Here is a 22,096-nt window from a genome sequence, read left to right on the forward strand (position 1 = left end):
TGTTTTGACAAATCATATCGACCCATGTATATATATTATTTAGAACAACCATAGACACTCTATATGCAGTAATGTTTGAGTTAGCTATACAGGGTTGAGGTTGATTCCAAAAATATATATACTTTGAGTTGTGATCTAGCCTGAGACGTGTATATACTGGGTCGTGGATTGATTCAAGATAATATATATCAATTTATTTATGTACATCTAACTATGGACAACTAGTCGTAGGTTACTAACGAGGATAGCTGACTTAATAAACTTAAAACATCAAAATGTATTAAAAATATTGTAAATATATTTTGAACATACTTTGATATATATATGTATATATTTGTTATAGGTTCGTGAATCGACCAGTGGCCAAGTCTTACTCCCGACGAAGTAAAAATCTGTGAAAGTGAGTTATAGTCCCACTTTTAAAATCTAATATTTTGGGATGAGAATACATGCCGTTTTATAAATGTTTTACGAAATAGACACTAGTAAATGAAACTACATTATATGGGTGAATGATCGAAGCCGAATATGCCCCTTTTGCTTGGTAACCTAAGAATTAGTAAACCGATCTACTAATTGACGCGAATCCTAAAGATATATCTATTGGGCCTAACGAACCCCATCCAAAGTACCGGATGCTTTAGTACTTCGAATTCGTTTTTATCATGTCCGAAGGATTTCCCAGAATGATAAGGGATATTCTTATATGCATCTTGTTAATGTCGGTTACCAGATGTTCACCATATGAATGAATTTTATCTCTATGTATGGGATGTATATTGAAATATGAAATCTTGTTGTCTATTATTATGATTTGATAATATATAGGTTAAACCTATAACTTACCAACATTTTTGTTGACGTTTTAAGCATGTTTATTCTCAGGTGATTATTAAGAGCTTCTGCTGTTGCATACTAAAATAAGGACAAGATTTGGAGTCCATGCATGTATGATAATATATAAAAACTGCATTCAAGAAACTTACTTTTTGATGTAATATATTCTTATTGTAAAGCATTATGTAATGGTTGTGTGTAAATGGTATATTTTAGATTATCATTACTTGATAATCTACGTAATGCTTTTTAAACCTTTATCGATAAAATAAAGGTTATGGTTGTTTTAAAAAGGAATGCAGTCTTTGAAAAACGTCTCATATAGAGGTCAAAACCTCGCGACGAAATCAATTAATATGGAACGTTTATAATTAATATGAACGGGACGTTTCAGTTGGTATCCGAGCGTTGGTCTTAGAGAACCAAAAATTTGTATTAGTGTGTCTTATCGAGTTTGTTAGGATACATTAGTGAGTCTGGACTTCGACCGTGTTTTCTTTAAAAACGATTGCTTAACACTTTTGTTGAAAACTATATATTATTAACATGTAAATATTATGTGATATATTAACCTCTTAATGTGTTTGATATTGTGTGATAGATGTCTACCACTAGTACAAATCCCATCAATTCACCTAATAATAATGAAGAGTCTAATATATTTTGAGAAGATTCACAAATTCCCGAAGAGGAACCGGAAGAAGAGGAACCGGAAGAGGAGGAACCGGAAGAGGAGGAACCGGAAGAAGAGGAATCGGAAGAGGAGGAACCGGAAGAGGAGGAACCGGAAGAAGAAGAAGAGGTTCCGGAGGAAGAAATATTGATACCTATAGTAAATCGATTAAATAAAAGAAAATCCTCAACCAACGGACCAAAGTTAATAATGGTCAATGGTGTTTCCGCCGAGGAAGCAAAATATTGGGAAGATTACCAATTTTCTGATGAATCAGATCCCGATAAGGATTCCGATGATGTTATAGAAATTACCTCGACCCAATTTAATAAAGCAAAAGAAAATAATAAGGGAAAAGGTATAAAAATAGAGAAACCTGATTCCAACCCCGATGAACTTTATATGTATCGAAAACGTCCGTATTTCATAAAATGTAACAATAACCCGGGAACCTCTAAACCACCAGGTTTTTCAAAACCATTATGGAAAAAGACAGCTCGTATTAGAGGAACACCATATATCCCTAAAAAATTAGGAAAACGAACCAAGTCCGAAGAAGATGAAACCAGTGATTCGGATTAGAGGGTTGTAATCATGTTCTGTATTATATGTATTGTAGTGTGCTTGTACTTTTATGTTCTATGTAAAAATTGCTTGTATTATTTGTTAATTATCTTTTACGAATCTAATCCTTGTCTATTTTATAGTATAAAAACAAAATGGACATTAAGGGTAGACAACCGAATATTTTAGAAGACCTACCAGAGGATATGATTGAGGAAATCTTGTCTAGAGTAGGTCAGAATTCATCAGCACATTTAGTTATGGTGAAATTAACTTGTCAAACATTTGAAAGACTTTCCAGAAATGCCTTAGTTTATAAAAGGCTTTCCTTTGATAGGTGGGGTATATCACATTGGGGAGACCGTAAGTTACGCCGTGTTTTCTTTAAAGCTTTAAATGCGGGGAACCCAAATGCAATTTTACGCTACGGGTTAAGAACCTATTTTGACTCAACATATCCCAACATAGGATTTCGTGAATTAGAAAGAGCTTCTAACATGCAACATAAAGAAGCATGTTATGCTTACGGGTTAGTGATGTTCGCTTCTTACCAAAGTGAGAAAAAGAACATCGGATTGCAAGTTTTAAATAAAACCTTCCCACAAGTGACGGATTCAGTATTTGGGGTGAGAAACAATGTTTTTAGATTATTACGGGGCTGTTGGACATTACGAAACCCTCGTCCTTTTGACGACATTACAACCTGCTGCCTAGCCAATGGTCATAACGGTTATTTCCCACAAGACCAAGGATGGGAAGTCGTCTTAGTAAAACGAGAATGCATGACTTGTTTATGGACTTATGAATTACATGTCTTTATTTCCTTTGCTGAACAACTTGCGTATTAACTAGATTTATCTTCAAAACTGTCTTGTATCAAAGTGTACTATATTTCATGTTTTATGTAATATAGCGATGTTGTAAGTTTGAAGAATATTTATATGTGATATATTATTATAATCAGTTTTTTATATGGAATTGTAGTAGTTGAATTGTATATTAGCTACTAAGTATGAACTTAACGGGTAGGTAGTACCCGAATTTAAACTTATAAAACGCTAATATGAAGAAAAAGCTTTTATAAAAGAGTTCATATTATGCTACGAAATACTATTGACTACTCTTAATATTCTGTATGATTAACTCGATTCAGTTGGCTATTTTGAAGGAAATGGCACCGACTACTCGACACATCATGAATATGAGCGAAGAGGAATTTCGTACCTTTCTTGCTGCAAACATAGCCGTAGTACAGGCTGCGCTACATACCAACAATAACTCTGAATCTAGCAATGCAGCTAACGGCGCAAGAAATCGTGTAGGATGCTCCTACAAAGAAATCACTGCCTGCAAACCTTTGGAATTTGATGGAACCGAAGGACCAATTGGATTGAAACGGTGGACCGGGAAAGTCGAATCGGTGTTTGCCATAAGTAAGTGTATTGAAGAGGACAAAGTTAAGTACGCTACGCATACCTTCACAGGTACTGCATTAACGTGGTGGAACACCTATCTTGAATAGGTAGGACAAAATGCTGCTTACGCACTACCATGGTCAGCATTCAAGCAATTGATGAACGAGCAGTACCGTCCTAGAAACGAAGTCAATAAACTCAAGGCAGAACTTAGAGAGTTACGAACACAAGGGTTTGACATTACCACGTATGAACGACGATTCACAGAGTCGTGCCTATTGTGTCCGGGAGCATTCGAAGATGAAGAAGAGAAGATCAACGCGTTTGTAAAAGGGTTACCTGTAAGGATTCAAGAAGATGTGTGTTCACACGAGCCCACTTCCATACAAAAGGCAAGTCGAATGGCTCATAAACTCATAAATCAGATTGAGGGAAGAATTAAAGAGCAGGTGGCCGAAGAAGCCAACACGAAACAACTCAAGAGGAAGTGGGAGGAAAACGGTGAAAAGAGTCACCAGTACAACAACAATAACAATTACAACCACAATCGCAACAACTATCCCAACAACCGCAACAACAATAACAATAACCGCAATCCTAACAATAACTACAACAAACATCCCAATAACAACAACAACCGTTTTAACAACAATAAAAATTCCAACAGCAAGCTCAATAACAACAACGGTAACAAAAACCAAAAACATCCATGTCATAGGTGTGAAGAAAATCATCAGGGGTTTTGCACGACATTTTGCAACAGGTGTAAAAGAAATGGTCATAGCACGACAAAGTGTGAGCTCTACGGACCAAAGTTTAACAGAACTAAAGGAACAAATAATGTCGAAACAAGTAATTCCGAAACGAATAGTGTCGGAGCAAGTAATACCAACGCTATTTGTTATAAATGTGGAAAACTGGGCCATATTATTAGAAATTGCCCGAATCAGGGGAATACTAATGGGCAGGGCCGTGGAAGAGTTTTCAATATTAATGCGGCAGAAGCACAGGAAGACCCGGAGCTTGTTACGGGTACGTTTCTTATTGACGATAAATCTGCTTATGTTTTATTTGATTCGGGTGCGGATAGAAGCTATATGAGTAGAGAATTTTGTGCTAAATTAAGTTGCCCATTGACGCCTTTAGATAGTAAATTTTTACTCGAATTAGCAAACGGTAAATTAATTTCAGCAGATAATATATGTCGGGAGAGAGAAATTAAACAGGGGGATAAAACGTTTAAAATTGATTTAATACTAGTCGAGTTAGAGAGTTTTGTCGTAATAATTGGCATGGACTGGTTGAAAAATGTGAGAGCAGAGGTCGTTTGTTACAAAAATTCGATTCGCATTATGCGTGAAAAAGGAAAACCTTTAATGGTGTACGGAGAAAAGAACAACGCGAAGTTAAATCTTATTATTATTTTGAAGGCACAAAAACTAATAAGAAAAGGTTGTTACATCATTCTAGCACACATCGAGGAAGTTAAACCTGAAGAAAAGAACATCAGTGATGTTTCCGTCGCAAAAGAATTTTCCGATGTATTTTCGAAAGAATTACCGGGATTACCCCCACATCGATCCGTTAAATTTCAAATAGACCTTGTACCAGGAGCTGCACCAATAGCTCGTGCTCCATACAGACTCACACCCAGTGAAATGAAAGAATTACAAAGTCAGTTACAGGAACTTTTAGAGCGTGGTTTCATTCGACCAAGTACATCACCATGGGGAGCTCCTGTTCTGTTTGTCAAGAAGAAAGATGGTACATTCAGGTTATGTATCGACTACGAGAGTTGAACAAACTTACCATCAAGAACCATTACCCATTATTGAGAATCGACGACTTATTTGATCAACTATAAGGCTCGTCGGTTTATTCGAAGATCGATTTACGTTCTGGATATCACCAAATGGGGGTGAAAGAGGATGACATTCTGAATAATGCTTTTAGGACGCGTTATGTTCATTACGAGTTTATGGTTATGCCGTTTGGATTGACTAATGCACCAGCTGTGTTCATGGACCTCATGAACCGAGTGTGTGGGCCATATCTTGACAAGTTTGTCATTTTTTTCATCGATGACATACTTATTTACTCGAAGAATGATCAAGATGAAGGTATTTCATATGCCCGAGAGACATATCAAATTAATGTGGCTAACATGTTATGATCCAAGTCGGGTCATACCCAATAACAAGCTTACCGACACCTTATTCGTATTTGATCTTAACGATTGGATCGTGGATTAAAATACGCGACACTTGGGTTTTAAGAAAAATGGTTTTCTAAAATAATATAACTTGATGTAGATATAAATTATGGAATAATTTATATAATGTGGATTTAATTATTTATAGGTTAAATAATTAATTTTGTTATGTTACATTTTATAAAATTGGTTTTATAAAATAAAAATGTGCATAACAAATAATGGAAGTTTATAAAATGTAGTTTTATAAAAATTAAGTTTATAAAACTAATTTTATTTAAATTCATTAATGGCATTGGTAGTGGGTTCTTGCATGGCTTTTGATTGGCTAAAGATGCAAGACCCATGTGCTTATCTTGGAGGCACAAAAACACCAATACACACACATGCAAATACATCAAAACAAGCAAAAAAAATTCTGGATTTTCTCCTCCTTGCTGCTGGCCGAAATATTTTGGGAGAAAAAGGGTGTTCAAATTTTTTTTGCAAGCTAATCTCAAGTGTAATTAAATCCTAACTAAAGGCTAGGGTGTTGGTGATAAGTTTGGGGTATTATCTCTTGAGGTTTCATACATTTGGAGCTCCATTCATCCTCATCTTATTCATCATATTGTTGTAACCCTCAACTAGCTTGAGGAGGTAAATTACTAAACCCACTTGTTGTATGTAAGCATATTATTTCAAGACTTGATATATTTATGGAATTTGTCTTTTAAAATGGTTGATATATAACATGATACTTGCATGCTTCCGCTCACTTTATCTTCATAAAATGGGTTTATGAACTTGTTAAAATGTAGAACATGTTTCTCAAAAGTTTGTCAAATTCCATCAATGGTATCTAGAGCCAAGGTCTTTGAAATATGCTTCTTTTTTATGACTTTTAAATCCACTAATCTTGCAATCTAGTAACATGCATGAAACTAGAATGTAAAAATTTTTTTGGATTTTGGGTGGGTTCTTATTTTGGCCGAAAATTAGGAGGTTCCAAAGTGGGTTTGGAACTTATTTTTTGGTCAAATTTTGTTGTTTAATGTGGTTCACAATCAAGCCTAGACCTTGTGTTTGTATGGTTGTATGTTTTGGTTTGTAATATTAATCATTCATTTGGTTTGTAATATTAATCATTCATTTGGTTTGTAATAATTTGTAATATTCATTCATTTGTAATTTTATTTATATTTGGTATGTATAGGAGATTAGGTTGTAATTTCATTTTCTAGAAAAAAATGTATTAGGATATATTTTTTTGTAAAGAGAATGAAGAATGAAGATGATGAAGATGAACACAAGTTGGAAGCATTTGGATGCAAGATTAAGTGGGAGATTATAAATCTCCTACTTTGTCATAACCCTTAGAAGGTGACATTTGTTTTGGCTAAACAAATGTCTACCAATTGGCTTGATTGTGAACTTGGTTGTTTTGCATGTTTATTGTGTTTGTATGTTTGGTTGCTACAATTTATCACACATTTACAACTTGCAAAATGACATTATAATTGGTTATAATTAAAACAACAAAAGGACACTAATAAATGGTTATTAGGGACATAAATAACAATGCATATAAAATGGTTTATATCAAAGTAATTGACTTTACTAATATAACATGAAAATTGGCTTTTCATAATGAACTATACACCAAATGAATGTTGGTGTATGGCAAATGTTTTCTTAAACTAGAATTTATGAAAACTTAAAATCCCTTTACTAAAACAAGGTAAACAAGTTAAACGCCATCCTTTTGTGGAAACACTTAGACATATTAGGAATCTCCTGATGGGATAAAGGTCACCTAACCATCATGAGTGAACTAATATAAATAAGGTACACTTAGCATACATGTGAGATAAAGGTCACCTAACCACTTGTAGGTTAAGTCTACATGTTTACACAAGTAGGACGACTTGATTTGGGAATCATGAACTTAGGGTCACCGAAGCATGAGGAACAAATAGGCGTTGATGGGATTAATATGCCATGCAAAAGGATTGCATGATCCCATACTCTAGAAGTTGCAAATGGATTGCAATTGTCATTTATTGACTACCTAGCTAAATCAAATTGCGGGATAAAGGTCACCTAACCGAAATTTGGTTTTTCGTTGGATTCTAGAATTTAATAATTCAATTAAATTAAAAGGGTATTGAATGTTAAATTAAAATCGATACTTAAACGAACTTTGTTAATTTTGTAGATGGCCGCCAATAACAACAACAACATGCAAAACGCACCACTTAACATGAACAACCTATCGTTACGGTCTCTTCTCGAGAAAGACAAACTCAACCATACCAACTTTATGGATTGGTTCCGCAATCTTCGGATTGTCCTCAAACAAGAGGATAAAGCGTATGTACTTGAGGACCCCATTCCCGATCAACCGGATGAGAATGATGTGGAGGCAATGGCCTCTTACGATAAGTATTGCCACGACTCCCTTCAAGTCTCATGCTTAATGCTTGGGACTATGATACCCGAACTCCAAAAGGATTTCGAGCACCATAGTGCATACGACATGATAACGCAATTGAAGGAGATGTTCCTTCAACAAGCACGTGTCGAGCGTTTCGAGACCGTTCGGGCGCTACATGCTTGTCGTATGGACGATACCCAATCGGTTTCATCTTATGTGCTTAAGATGAAGAGCCTTATTGATCGTGATAACCGCCTTAACCTAAACATATCAAATGAGTTAGCCACCGATCTTATCCTTAACTCCCTATCAAAAAGGTTTGATCAATTTGTAATTAATTACAATATGAATGGGATGGATAAGAGCATAGGTGAGCTTCACGGTATGCTTAGAACGGCGGAAACTAGCATTGGTAAAAGGGCTTTACCCGTGTTAGCAATCAATCAAGGTGGATCCAAAGGTAACACCTCTAAGCCAAAGGTGGCTAATAGAAAAGGACCCGCCCATCAAGGCAAAGGGAAGGGGAAGATGGTTACCCCAACCATCAACAAGGCTAAGAAGCAAAAGGTAGCCGAGAAGGCAAACCCCAAGGAAGACCCATGTTTCGGTTGCGGTGAGATGGGTCATTGGAAACGAAACTGTCCGGTCTACCTTAAGGAGTTGAAGGACAAGAGGGATGCAGGGCAAACCTCAGGTAATATATATATGGTATATATAGAGCTTAGTATTACTTCTTCTAATACATGGGTATTAGACACTGGATGTGGAACTCATATTTGCAATTCTTTGCAGGGGTTCAAAAGAAGTGATCATAAGGCGGGAACATCAAGTCTCTATATGGGCAATGGTGCAAAGGTGCATGTTAAAGCTCAAGGAGATTTTATTTTGAAGCTTCCAAGCGGATTGGAACTTATTTTAGAAAATGTTTTGTATGCTCCGGATTTGTGTAGAAACATTATTTCTATTTCTTGCTTAAAACAATGTGGTTACGTTGTTAATTTTATTGATGATGATATTCATGTTTCTAAAGATAATGTATTCTATTTCAAGGCTTCGCCTTCAAATGGAATTTATGAATTGGTTCATGATGACGCATCATCGAGCTCTATATACCATACTAGCACCAAGAAACTCAAAAGGGATTTGAGTGATTCCTATCTATGGCATTGTCGCCTTGGTCACATAAACAAGAACCGAATGCATACACTTCAAAAGAATGGACTTTTGAAATCAAATGAAATGGATTCGTTTGATGTATGTGAATCTTGTTTACAAGGCAAGATGACTAAAGCACCTTTCAAAGGGACTTATGAAAGGGCTAAAGATTTATTGGGATTAATACATTCGGATGTATGTGGACCCTTTAAACCCATGACTAGGAATGGTGAAAGATACTTTGTTACTTTCATTGATGACTTTAGTCGTTTCGGATATGTCCACTTATTAAGACACAAGGATGAAACGTTTGAAGCATTCAAAGAATATCAAAACGAAGTACAAAATCAACTCAATAGGACAATTAAGGTACTTCGTACCGATAGAGGAGGTGAATACCTAAGCGATGCCTTCCAAGATCATCTTAGGAGTTGTGGGATTATCTCACAACTTACTCCACCCGGAACACCCCAACTTAATGGAGTTTCCTAAAGGAGGAACCGAACCCTAATGGATATGGTTCGATCTATGATGGCAAGAAGCTCGTTACCTCTACCATTTTGGGGTTATTGTCTAAGCTCCGCGGTTCGTATTTTAAATATGGCCCCAACCAAGAAAGTGGAACGAACTCCTCATGAGATGTGGTTTGGAAAACCTCCTTCTCTTTCATACTTGAAAGTATGGGGATGTGAAGCTTATCCTAAGCGTTATGTAGCTAATAAGCTACATGCTCGATCCACAAAGTGTATCTTCATAGGATATCCCAAAGATGACATGGGGTATTACTTCTATGATCCATCCGAGCAAACGGTATTTGTTGCTCGGAAAGCGGAATTCCTTGAAACCAAGTTCCTTATGGAAGGTGATGGTGAAAGGAAGATAGATCTTGTAGAGGTACAAGATCAAGCCGATGATGCACGATTGGTTGGCACTAGCACTCAACATGAGGATGTTGAAAATGATCAAGTGGATGATCAAAGTACACAAGACGTTCGAAGATCTAGTAGGATTAGTAATCCTCCTGAGAGATATGGTTTTCTCGTAGATGGTTGCTATACGGTTGATTTGGATGAACCGACAAACTACAAAGATGCTTTATCGAGGATTGATAAAGACAAATGGCAGGAAGCCATGAACGCTGAGATGCAATCCATGTATGAAAACCAAGTTTGGGAACTTGTTGTGCAACCTCCTAGCTCCAAGCTAGTTGATTGCAAATGGCTTTTCAAGAAGAAAACCGACATACATGGAAACTTGGATACATACAAAGCTAGACTTGTAGCAAAAGGTTTCACTCAAACTCAAGGGGTTGATTATGATGAAACTTTCTCGCCTGTGGCAATGTTAAAGTCTATTAGGATATTATTTGCCATTGCTGCTCACTATGACTATGAAATATGGCAAATGGATGTCAAAACCGCTTTCCTAAATGGATATCTTGAGGAAGATGTCTATATGGTACAGCCCGAAGGTTTTGTTGATCCGAAAAATCCTAAAAAGGTATGCAAGTTAAAGAAATCAATCTACGGATTGAAACAAGCATCTAGAATGTGGAATCATCGTTTTAATGAAGAGGCAAAGAAATTTGGCTTCATTAAAAATGGTGATGAAGCTTGTGTATACAAGAAGGCTAGTGGGAGCTCCATAGTGTTTCTTGTGCTATATGTGGATGATATATTATTGTTTGGGAATGATATTACCACAATGCAAGAAGTCAAAACTTGGCTAAAGAGTTGCTTCTCCATTAAGGATCTTGGAGAAGCACAATACATATTGGGGATTGAGATCTATAGGAATAGATCCAAGAGATTGATAGGTTTAAGTCAAAGTACATACATTGATAAAATCTTGAAAAGGTTCAAGATGGAAAACTCTAAGAAAGGTTTGGTACCTATTCAAAAGGGAACCGTTCTCAGTTCATCTCAGTGTCCTAACATGAAAGATGAACAAGAGAGAATGAAGAAAGTCCCATACGCATCTGCTATTGGGTCTATCATGTATGCAATGATATGTACTAGACCGGATGTGTCATGCGCTTTAAGCTTGACAAGTAGATACCAGAATAACCCAGGAAATAGTCATTGGACTGCGGTTAAATGTATATTGAAATACCTTAGAAGGACTAAGGATATGTTTCTAATATATGGGTCTGGTGAGGAGGAACTCGCTGTAAAAGGTTACGTGGACGCGAGTTTCCAAACTGATCGAGATGACTCTCGATCACAATCCGGTTATGTCTTCATGTTAAATGGTGGTGCGGTCTCTTGGAAGAGTTCAAAACAGGAAGTTGTTGCGTTATCCACTACAGAGTCGGAGTACATTGCCGCCTCATTGGCAGCCCAGGAAGCTGCATGGATAAAGAAATTCATCGACGACTTAGGAGTGGTCCCTTCCATTCAGGACCCTCTTGAGATCTTTTGTGACAACGAGGGTGCGATTGCTCAAATCAAGGAACCTCGTGCTCATCAAAAGACTCGTCACATTGAGCAGAGATTCAACTACATTAGGGATGAGGTTGAAAAGGGAAAGATATGTATTCACAAAGTTCACACAGATCATAATGTTGCGGATCCACTCACGAAGCTTTTACATGGGCCAAAACATGAGGGACATGTTTGTGCATTAGGGCTTAGATATTCTAGTGATTGGAAATGATCTATTTTATGTATTGTAACGGAACGAATTAGTTCAAACTCATTAATATAATTATGGTATTAATTTATTTATGAGTCATGTTCCAATTTTGCATATTTTATCCATGAATAAACTATTATTCTGAATTCCGTAGTTGATCACATTTGTGGGAACAAGTGTGAGGTCTAGACTATTATGAACTTGGATTGGTTAGCATTCAAATCGTGAATGTGGGGCAAGGTTGCGACCAAGGTTCATAGATATTTGTGGGACACAAATATTGGAAGACCCGCTCTCAAGATTTACTATATGGAGCCTTTGTGGTTGATCACATGTAATCTTGAGTAAAGGAGAATATCATTATATCCTCTGACCTGAGACACATATTGGGTTCAGACATTCACCGAATATTGTGCCTTGATTCTTTCCTTCGCTATTCTGAAACATGGTAGTACATAAGGGAGGCTTCAGGTATGGTACGAAGTGTAGTGTCTAGGACGTATGTAATCAAGATGGAATTTGTCCCTCTTATTCGTTGAGAGTCGGATGTCTAAGGCCTGATAAAGTTAAATCTATAAGAGAGTGATCATTCTATGTCTCTTGGATTTAACATGACATCTAGGACAAAAGGATATATTGAAAGATTCACCTAATCATATTCGAGATGGGAACTCGAAAGGGATGATGTTATTGAATGGCACTAAGTCATAACATATTAGGGGTGATAGACGGTCGTTAGGTGGTATCCATCACTTGCATTAATTTCTTATGTTTCTCGTGCAAGTGGGAGATTGAAGGTATTTCATATGCCCGAGAGACATATCAAATTAATGTGGCTAACATGTTATGATCCAAGTCGGGTCATACCCAATAACAAGCTTACCGACACCTTATTCGTATTTGATCTTAACGATTGGATCGTGGATTAAAATACGCGACACTTGGGTTTTAAGAAAAATGGTTTTCTAAAATAATATAACTTGATGTAGATATAAATTATGGAATAATTTATATAATGTGGATTTAATTATTTATAGGTTAAATAATTAATTTTGTTATGTTACATTTTATAAAATTGGTTTTATAAAATAAAAATGTGCATAACAAATAATGGAAGTTTATAAAATGTAGTTTTATAAAAATTAAGTTTATAAAACTAATTTTATTTAAATTCATTAATGGCATTGGTAGTGGGTTCTTGCATGGCTTTTGATTGGCTAAAGATGCAAGACCCATGTGCTTATCTTGGAGGCACAAAAACACCAATACACACACATGCAAATACATCAAAACAAGCAAAAAAAATTCTGGATTTTCTCCTCCTTGCTGCTGGCCGAAATATTTTGGGAGAAAAAGGGTGTTCAAATTTTTTTTGCAAGCTAATCTCAAGTGTAATTAAATCCTAACTAAAGGCTAGGGTGTTGGTGATAAGTTTGGGGTATTATCTCTTGAGGTTTCATACATTTGGAGCTCCATTCATCCTCATCTTCTTCATCATATTGTTGTAACCCTCAACTAGCTTGAGGAGGTAAATTACTAAACCCACTTGTTGTATGTAAGCATATTATTTCAAGACTTGATATATTTATGGAATTTGTCTTTTAAAATGGTTGATATATAACATGATACTTGCATGCTTCCGCTCACTTTATCTTCATAAAATGGGTTTATGAACTTGTTAAAATGTAGAACATGTTTCTCAAAAGTTTGTCAAATTCCATCACAAGAGCACGAAGAACATTTGAGAAAAGTGCCAGAGTTGCTGAGAAAAGAAAAACTGTACGCTAAGTTTTCAAAGTGTGCATTTTGGTTGGAAGAAGTTCAATTCCTCGGTCATATAGTGAACAAAGAAGGTATTCAGGTGGATCCAGCAAAGATTGAAACCGTTGAAAAGTGGGAACCCCGAAAACTCCAAAACACATACGCCAATTTTTAGGGCTAGCTGGTTATTACAGGAGATTCATCCAAGATTTTTCCGAAAACTCCAAAACACATACGCCAATTTGAATGGAAGGATGAACAAGAAAAAGCGTTTCAATTGTTGAATAAAAAGTTAACTACGGCACCTATATTGTCATTACCTGAAGGGAATGATGATTTTGTGATATATTGTGACGCCTCAAAGCAAGGTCTCGGTTGTGTATTAATGCAACGAACGAAAGTAATTTCTTATTCGTCTAGACAATTGAAGATTCACGAGCAGAATTATATGACGCATGATTTGGAATTAGGCGCGGTTGTTTTTGCATTAAAGACTTGGAGGCACTACTTATATGGGGTCAAAAGTATTATATATACCGACCACAAAAGTCTTCAACACATATTTAATCAGAAAAAACTGAACATGAGGCAGCGCAGATGGATTGAATTGTTAAATGATTACGACTTTGAGATTCGTTATCACCCGGAGAAGGCAAATGTGGTAGCCGACGCCTTGAGCAGAAAGGACAGAGAACCCATTTGAGTAAAAGCTATGAATATAATGATTTGCACTAACCTTACTACTCAAATAAAGGAGGCGCACCAAGGAGTTTTAAAAGAGGGAAATTTAAAGGATGAAATACCCAAAGGATCAGAGAAGCATCTTAATATTCAGGAACACGGAACCCGGTATAGGGCTGAAAGGATTTGGGTACCAAAATTTGGAGATATGAGAGAAATGGTACTTAGAGAAGCTCATAAAACCAGATACTGAATACATCCTGGAACGGGGAAGATGTACAAGGATCTCAAGAAACATTTTTGGTGGCCGGGTATGAAAGTCGATGTTGCTAAATACGTAGGTGAATGTTTGACGTGTTCTAAGGTCAAAGCTGAGGATCAGAAACCATCAGGTCTACTTCAACACCCCGAAATCCCAGAATGGAAATGGGAAAACATTACCATGGATTTCATCACTAAATTGCCAAGGACTGCAAGTGGTTTTGATACTATTTGGGTAATAGTTGATCGTCTCACCAAATCAGCACACTTCCTGCCAATAAGAGAAGATGACAAAATGGAGAAGTTAGCATGACTGTATTTGAAGGAAGTCGTCTCCAGACATAGAATACCAATCTCTATTATCTCTGATAGGGATGGCAGATTTATTTCAAGATTCTGGCAGACATTACAGCAAATATTAGGAACTCGTCTAGACATGAGTACTGCCTATCATCCATAAACTGATGGGCAGAGTGAAAGGACGATACAAATGCTTGAAGACTTGCTACGAGCATGTGTTATTGATTTCGGAAACAGTTGGGATCGACATCTACCATTAGCAGAATTTTCCTACAACAACAGCTACCATTCAAACATTGAGATGACGCCGTTTGAAGCACTTTATGGTAGAAAGTGCTGGTTCCTGATTTGTTGGAGTGAAGTGGGGGATAGACAGATTACAGGTCCGGAGATAATACAAGAAACTACCGAGAAGATCATCCAAATTCAACAACGGTTGAAAACCGCCCAAAGTCGACAAAAGAGGTACGCCGATATTAAAAGAAAAGATATAGAATTTGAAATTGGAGAGATGGTCATGCTTAAGGTTGCACCTTGGAAAGGTGTTGTTAGATTTGGTAAGCGAGGGAAATTAAATCCAAGGTATATAGGACCATTCAAGATTATTAATGGTGTCGGACCAGTAGCTTACCGACTTGAATTACCACAACAATTCGTAGATGTACATAACACTTTCCACGTCTCAAATTTGAAGAAATGTTTTGCAAAAGAAGATCTCACTATTCCGTTAGATGAAATCCAAATCAACGAAAAATTTCAATTCATCGAAGAACCCGTCGAAATAATGGATCGTGAGGTTAAAAGACTTAAGCAAAACAAGATACCAATTGTTAAAGTTCGATGGAATGCTCGTAGAGGACCTGAGTTCACCTGGGAACGAGAAGATCAGATGAAGAAGAAATACCCACACTTATTTCCAGAAGATACGTCAACACTTCCAATAGCTTAAAATTTCAGGATGAAATTTATTTAACGGGTAGGTATTGTAGTGACCCGAACTTTTCCATGTTTATATATATTAAATGAAATTGTTATTTACATGATTAAGTGTTTCCAACATGTTAAGCAATCAAAATTGTTAAGACTTGATTAATTAAAATAGGTTTCATATAGACAATTGACCATCCAAGTTGACCGGTGATTCACGAACGTTAAAACTTGTAAAAACTATATGATGACATATATTGTAACACCCGTTTTTAGTTACGAGTTATTTCGAATGACTTTTGAAATACGAGGCATGTAAGTGTATATTTGGATCCCAAATAAAGTTGGAGTTGATGTTCTAAAACCTTACCATTGGATAGTAAATCTCATTACGTTTTCAACGATATTTGATTCTTCAAAAATGGAGTTACGGTTTGAAAGTTACGACCAAAACAAGTTCAGTTTCAGACTCAGTTCATTGGGACTCCGTCCAGACTTTGGGACGCCATCCAACAATGAAGGTTAGGACGCCGTCCAAGCTTTTTGGACGCCGTCCAGAAGGCCTGACGGGCCAGCAGTTCTATTTTACTCAAATTAAAAGGGGTATTTGGGTCTTTTCACTTGGGGTCAGTTTGGGATCATCAAAAATGATCTAGAACTCCATTTGGAGCTCATTCTCACCCACACAAAACACTCTCATCTTATTTTAGAGAGAGAGGGTTAATTTAGAGTGAGAAAGCTTGGTTTGGTGAAGAAGATGAGCGTTTCGGGTCAAAGCTCGAGAGTTAAAGTTGTTCCTTTCATTCACGACTACATTTTGGTAGTATTGGTAAGTCTCAACTCCGAATTTCATTGTTAAGATTCTTGTGTGCATTTAGGCTTTGAGCTTGTTATTTGTAAAACCCTTTTAGATGATGAAGATGGTTTATGGAAACCCACTATTTTGATATTTTGCGGGTTTTGGGTTGGTTAATGATTTAAGTATGTTTAAGGTTTGTAAGTGGGGTATAATCACTAGTATTAGTGATTCTAGGAGTGTTGGAACTTGTAAGACTCATTTGGGGGTAAAATGGGTGAATTTGGGTTATGTTGAGATAAGGAAAACGCTAATAGCTATGATCTAGGATTTGGCCATGTGAATTGAAGTTGTAAGTGTTAAATTGTGTTGATTAGTCATTAATACACTTGTAAATGATGGAAGAATTGTAAATGGGTCATGTTTGGCTAAAATGGTATGTATAAGTGTTGAAATGGGTCAAATGAGTTAAGGTTGACCTAATTGGGTGAAATGGGTATGAAACACCCTAAGTTTGTGCTAATTGGTGTTAGTAGACTTACATCACTAGTTTTAGTAATTAAAGATGAGTCTTGGCCATTTTATGGGCGGTTTTGGGTGTGAGTGAGTATTGTGGTTAATTTCACAAGTTGTGTATTGAATGTGTACTTATGTATTAGGTACCTTGCTCGAAGCATACAGAAGTGCCAAATCACCACCGACGTGATAAGGTGAGTGGAATAATTATATGCGTATGTATATAATGTATCTATTTGTTGTAGCGTGAAATGTGTAGTGTCGAGGTGTTAAGACACCACGTTTCACGTGAAGAGTGTAGCATCGAGGTGTTAAGATGCCACTCGGCTGTAGCATCGAGGTGTTAAGATGCCACCTAGGAGTGTAGTGTCGAGGTGTTAAGACACCACTCTGTAAAATAATCAGTGAAGCATCGAGGTGTTAAGATGCCACTCGGGGTGAAGTGCCGAGGTGTTAAGGTGCCACCCTAGGAGTTAGTGGTGCGAGGTGTTAAGTGCCCTAACGGATGTTGTGAACACTGATGGCGTTTTCGCGAGCGCCGTTCCCTTGTACTATTGGTTAACCATGGTTATTTGTGTCGTGAGCATATTATATTAGTCGAGTTATATTTATATGCGGTTGCTATGCTAGCTTGGGGGTATTGGTGAATTATAGCTTGTTATTGCGACGATAAGCTAATTGTGTTTGCTAGCATGTTTGCGGTATTTGTGTAAGTGATTGCAAGTAGGTATATTATATATGTATGTGTATAATTATTGCATTCACTAAGCTTTATGCTTACCCCTCTCGTTGTTTACCTTTTTACAGGTATTGTGTTAATGATGCTAGCTAGTTGTTAGACTAGACGTGCAGGAGTGGTTGGGCTTGATGGGGTAGCTTTCGGATAATTAGACGCAGATGGGGGTTTTTGGTAGTCCCCGGGATTATGCTCTTGGTATCGGGTTGGGTTGTGGAGTCCTAATCCGTCTAAAGAGATAAATGGGTCGAAATCGCTACATTATTTGTAAAACGGGTCATTGTGGGCCCAGTGTCGTAAAACTTGTTTTTATGGTGGAAACATCTTAGTTTACTTAATATGACATATTGTGAAATTGGTTACGTTTAAAAGTGTCGGGAAGCGGGTTTTCCACTCGCGTGTAAATAAAAACTGATCAGTCCGCTTTAGTTCATTTGGACGCTGTCCAGAATCATGGGACGCCGTCATGGTCTTTATCTCTGGACGCCGTCCAGATTATGGGACGCCGTCCAGATACGCTGTCTGACAAAAATTTTTTTTAGGCGTGTTTTTGGTAAAACGATGTCGGGTTGTTACATATATATGATTATATATATAGTTAACATGATATTATGATAAGTAAGTATCTCATTAGGTATTTTAACAATGAGTTATATACATAAAATTGAGTTTATTGAATTAAGAAACTCGAAACGATATATATAACGATTATCGTTATAACAACGTCTTACTAAATACATATGAATCATATTAAGATATTGATACACTATGTTTAATCATGATAAATGATAAGTAAACATGTCATTAAGTGTATTAACAATGAACTACATATGTAAAAACAAGACTACTAACTTAATGATTTCAAAACGAGACATATATGTAACAATTATCGTTGTAACAACATTTAACTGTATATATATCATACTAAGATATATTAATATATCATAATATCATGATAATGTAATAATTTAACATCTCTTTAGATATAATAAACAACGAGTTAACAACATTTAACAAGATCGTTAACCTAAAGGTTTCAAAACAACATTTACATGTAACGACTAACGATGACTTAACGACTCAGTTAAAATGTATATACATGTAGTGTTTTAATATGTATTCATACACTTTTAAAAGACTTCAAGACACTTATAAAAATAATTCTACTTAACAAAAATGCTTACAATTACATCCTCGTTTAGTTTCATCAACAATTCTACTCGTATGCACCCGTATTCGTACTCGTACAATACACAGCTTTTAGATGTATGTACTATTGGTATATACACTCTAATTATTAGCTCTTAGCAGCCCATTTGAGTCAACTAACACATGTGGGAACCATCATTTGGCAACTAGTATGAAATATCTCATAAAATTACAAAAATATTAGTAATCATTCATGACTTATTTGCATGTAAACAAAATTACACATCCTTTATATCTAATCTATATACCAACGACCAAAAACACCTACAAACACTTTCATTCTTCAATTTTCTTCATCTAATTGATCTCTCTCAAGTTCTATCTTCAAGTTCTAAGTGTTCTTCATAAATTCTATAAGTTCAAGTTTCATAAAATCACGAATACTTCCAAGTTTGCTAGCTTACTTTCAATCTTGTAAAGTGATCATCCAACCTCAAGAAATCTTTCTTATTTATAGTAAGATATCTTTATAATACAAGGTAATACTCATATTCAAACTTTGATTCAATTTCTATAACTATAACAATCTTATTTCGAGTGGAAATCTTACTTGAACTTGTTTTGGTGTCATGATTCTGCTTCAAGAACTTTCAAGCCATCCAAGGATCCTTTGAAGCTAGATCTATTTTTCTCATTTCCAGTAGGTTTATCCACAAAACCAGAGGTAGTAATGATGTTCATAACATCATTCGGTTCATATATATAAAACTACCTTATTCGAAGGTTTAAACTTGAAATCACTAGAACATAGTTTAGTTAATTATAAACTTGTTCGCAAACAAAAGTTAATCCTTCTAACTTGAAATTTAAAATTAACTAAAAACATGTTCTATATCTATATGATATGTTAACTTAATGATTTAAAACCTGGAAACACGAAAAACACCGTAAAACCGGACATATGCAGTCGTAGTAACACCGCGGGCTGTTTTGGGTTTGATAATTAAAAACAATGATAAACTGTGATTTAAAAGTTTTTCTTCTGGGAAAATGATTTTTCTTATGAACATGAAACTATATCCAAAAATCGTGGTTAAACTCAAAGTGAAAGTATGTTTATCAAAATGGTCATCAAGACGTCGTTCTTTCGACTGAAATGACTACCTCTTACAAAAAAACTTGTAACTTATATTTCAGACAATAAACCTATACTTTTTCTATTTAGATTCATAAAATAGAGTTCAATATGAAACCATATCAATTTGATTCACTCAAAACGGATTTAAAACGAAGAAGTTATGGGTAAAACAAGATTGGATATTTTTTTGATTGTTGTAGCTACGGGAAATATTGTAACAATTCTATACAAATCATATCCTAACTAACTTATATTGTATTATACATATATTCTAATATATTATGTAATCTTGGGATACCATAGACACGTATGCAAATGTTTTGACATATCATATCGACCCATGTATATATATTATTTGGAACAACCATAGACACTCTATATGCAGTAATGTTTGAGTTAGCTATATAGGGTTGAGGTTGATTCCAAAAATATATACTTTGAGTTGTGATCTAGCCTGAGACGTGTATACACTGGGTCATAGATTGATTCAAGATAATATATATCAATTTATTTCTGTACATCTAACTATGGACAACTAGTTGTAGGTTAGTAACGAGGACAGCTGACTTAATAAACTTAAAACATCAAAATGTATTAAAAATATTGTAAATATATTTTGAACATACTTTGATATATATATGTATATATTTGTTATAGGTTCGTGAATCGACCAGTGGCCAAGTCTTACTCCCGACGAAGTAAAAATCTGTGAAAGTGAGTTATAGTCCCACTTTTAAAATCTAATATTTTGGGATGAGAATACATGCAGTTTTATAAATGTTTTACAAAATAGACACAAGTAAATGAAACTACATTATATGGGTGAATGATCGAAGCCGAATATGCCCCTTTTGCTTGGTAACCTAAGAATTAGTAAACCGATCTACTAATTGACGCGAATCCTAAAGATAGATCTATTAGGCCTAACGAACCCCATCCAAAGTACCGGATGCTTTAGTACTTCGAATTCATTTTTATCATGTCCGAAGGATTTCCCGGAATGATAGGGGATATTCTTATATGCATCTTGTTAATGTCGGTTACCAGGTGTTCACCATATGAATGAATTTTATCTCTATGTATGGGATGTATATTGAAATATGAAATCTTGTGGTCTATTATTATGATTTGATAATATATAGGTTAAACCTATAACTCACCAATATTTTTGTTGACGTTTTAAGCATGGTTATTCTTAGGTGATTATTAAGAGCTTCCGCCGTTGCATACTAAAATAAGGACAAGATTTGGAGTCCATGCTTGTATGATATTATGTAAAAACTGCATTCAAGAAACTTATTTTTTGATGTAATATATTCTTATTGTAAACCATTATGTAATGGTCGTGTGTAAACGGTATATTTTATATTATCATTACTTGATAATCTATGTAATGCTTTTTAAACCTTTATCGATAAAATAAAGGTTATGGTTGTTTTAAAAAGGAATGCAGTCTTTGAAAAACGTCTCATATAGAGGTCAAAACCTCGTGACGAAATCAATTAATATGGAACATTTATAATCAATATGAACGGGACAATTCATTGGGAGATACTATCAAGCCTGCAGGTTGATAAATAGTTCGATGATTGGTTGTCTCCAGCTTGGAAAAAATTGTTTTCCATCAATCGACCAGTGTACAATAATTTGATGCTGGAGTTCTTCAGCACATACAGGTTCAATGAGCAAATTATGAAAATGTAGACGGTGAAAACAGGACCGGTAATGAGCTTCAGCTTAGGTGGTAAATTTCACAACCTTGATTTCAAACAGTTTGCGAAGGCTATGTACCTTTATAGCAAAGAGGAAGTGGAGGGTGAAGAATTTGAGAAAGGTTTAACTGAAATGCCAACTAATATTAGCCTTAACGACCTTTGGTCAACTTTTGGAAAAGGGGTGTACGACAAGAACATTTCTTGCACGAA

The sequence above is a fragment of the Rutidosis leptorrhynchoides genome, chromosome 10 (assembly GCF_046630445.1).
Source record: "Rutidosis leptorrhynchoides isolate AG116_Rl617_1_P2 chromosome 10, CSIRO_AGI_Rlap_v1, whole genome shotgun sequence".
NCBI classification, from domain to species: domain Eukaryota; kingdom Viridiplantae; phylum Streptophyta; class Magnoliopsida; order Asterales; family Asteraceae; genus Rutidosis; species Rutidosis leptorrhynchoides.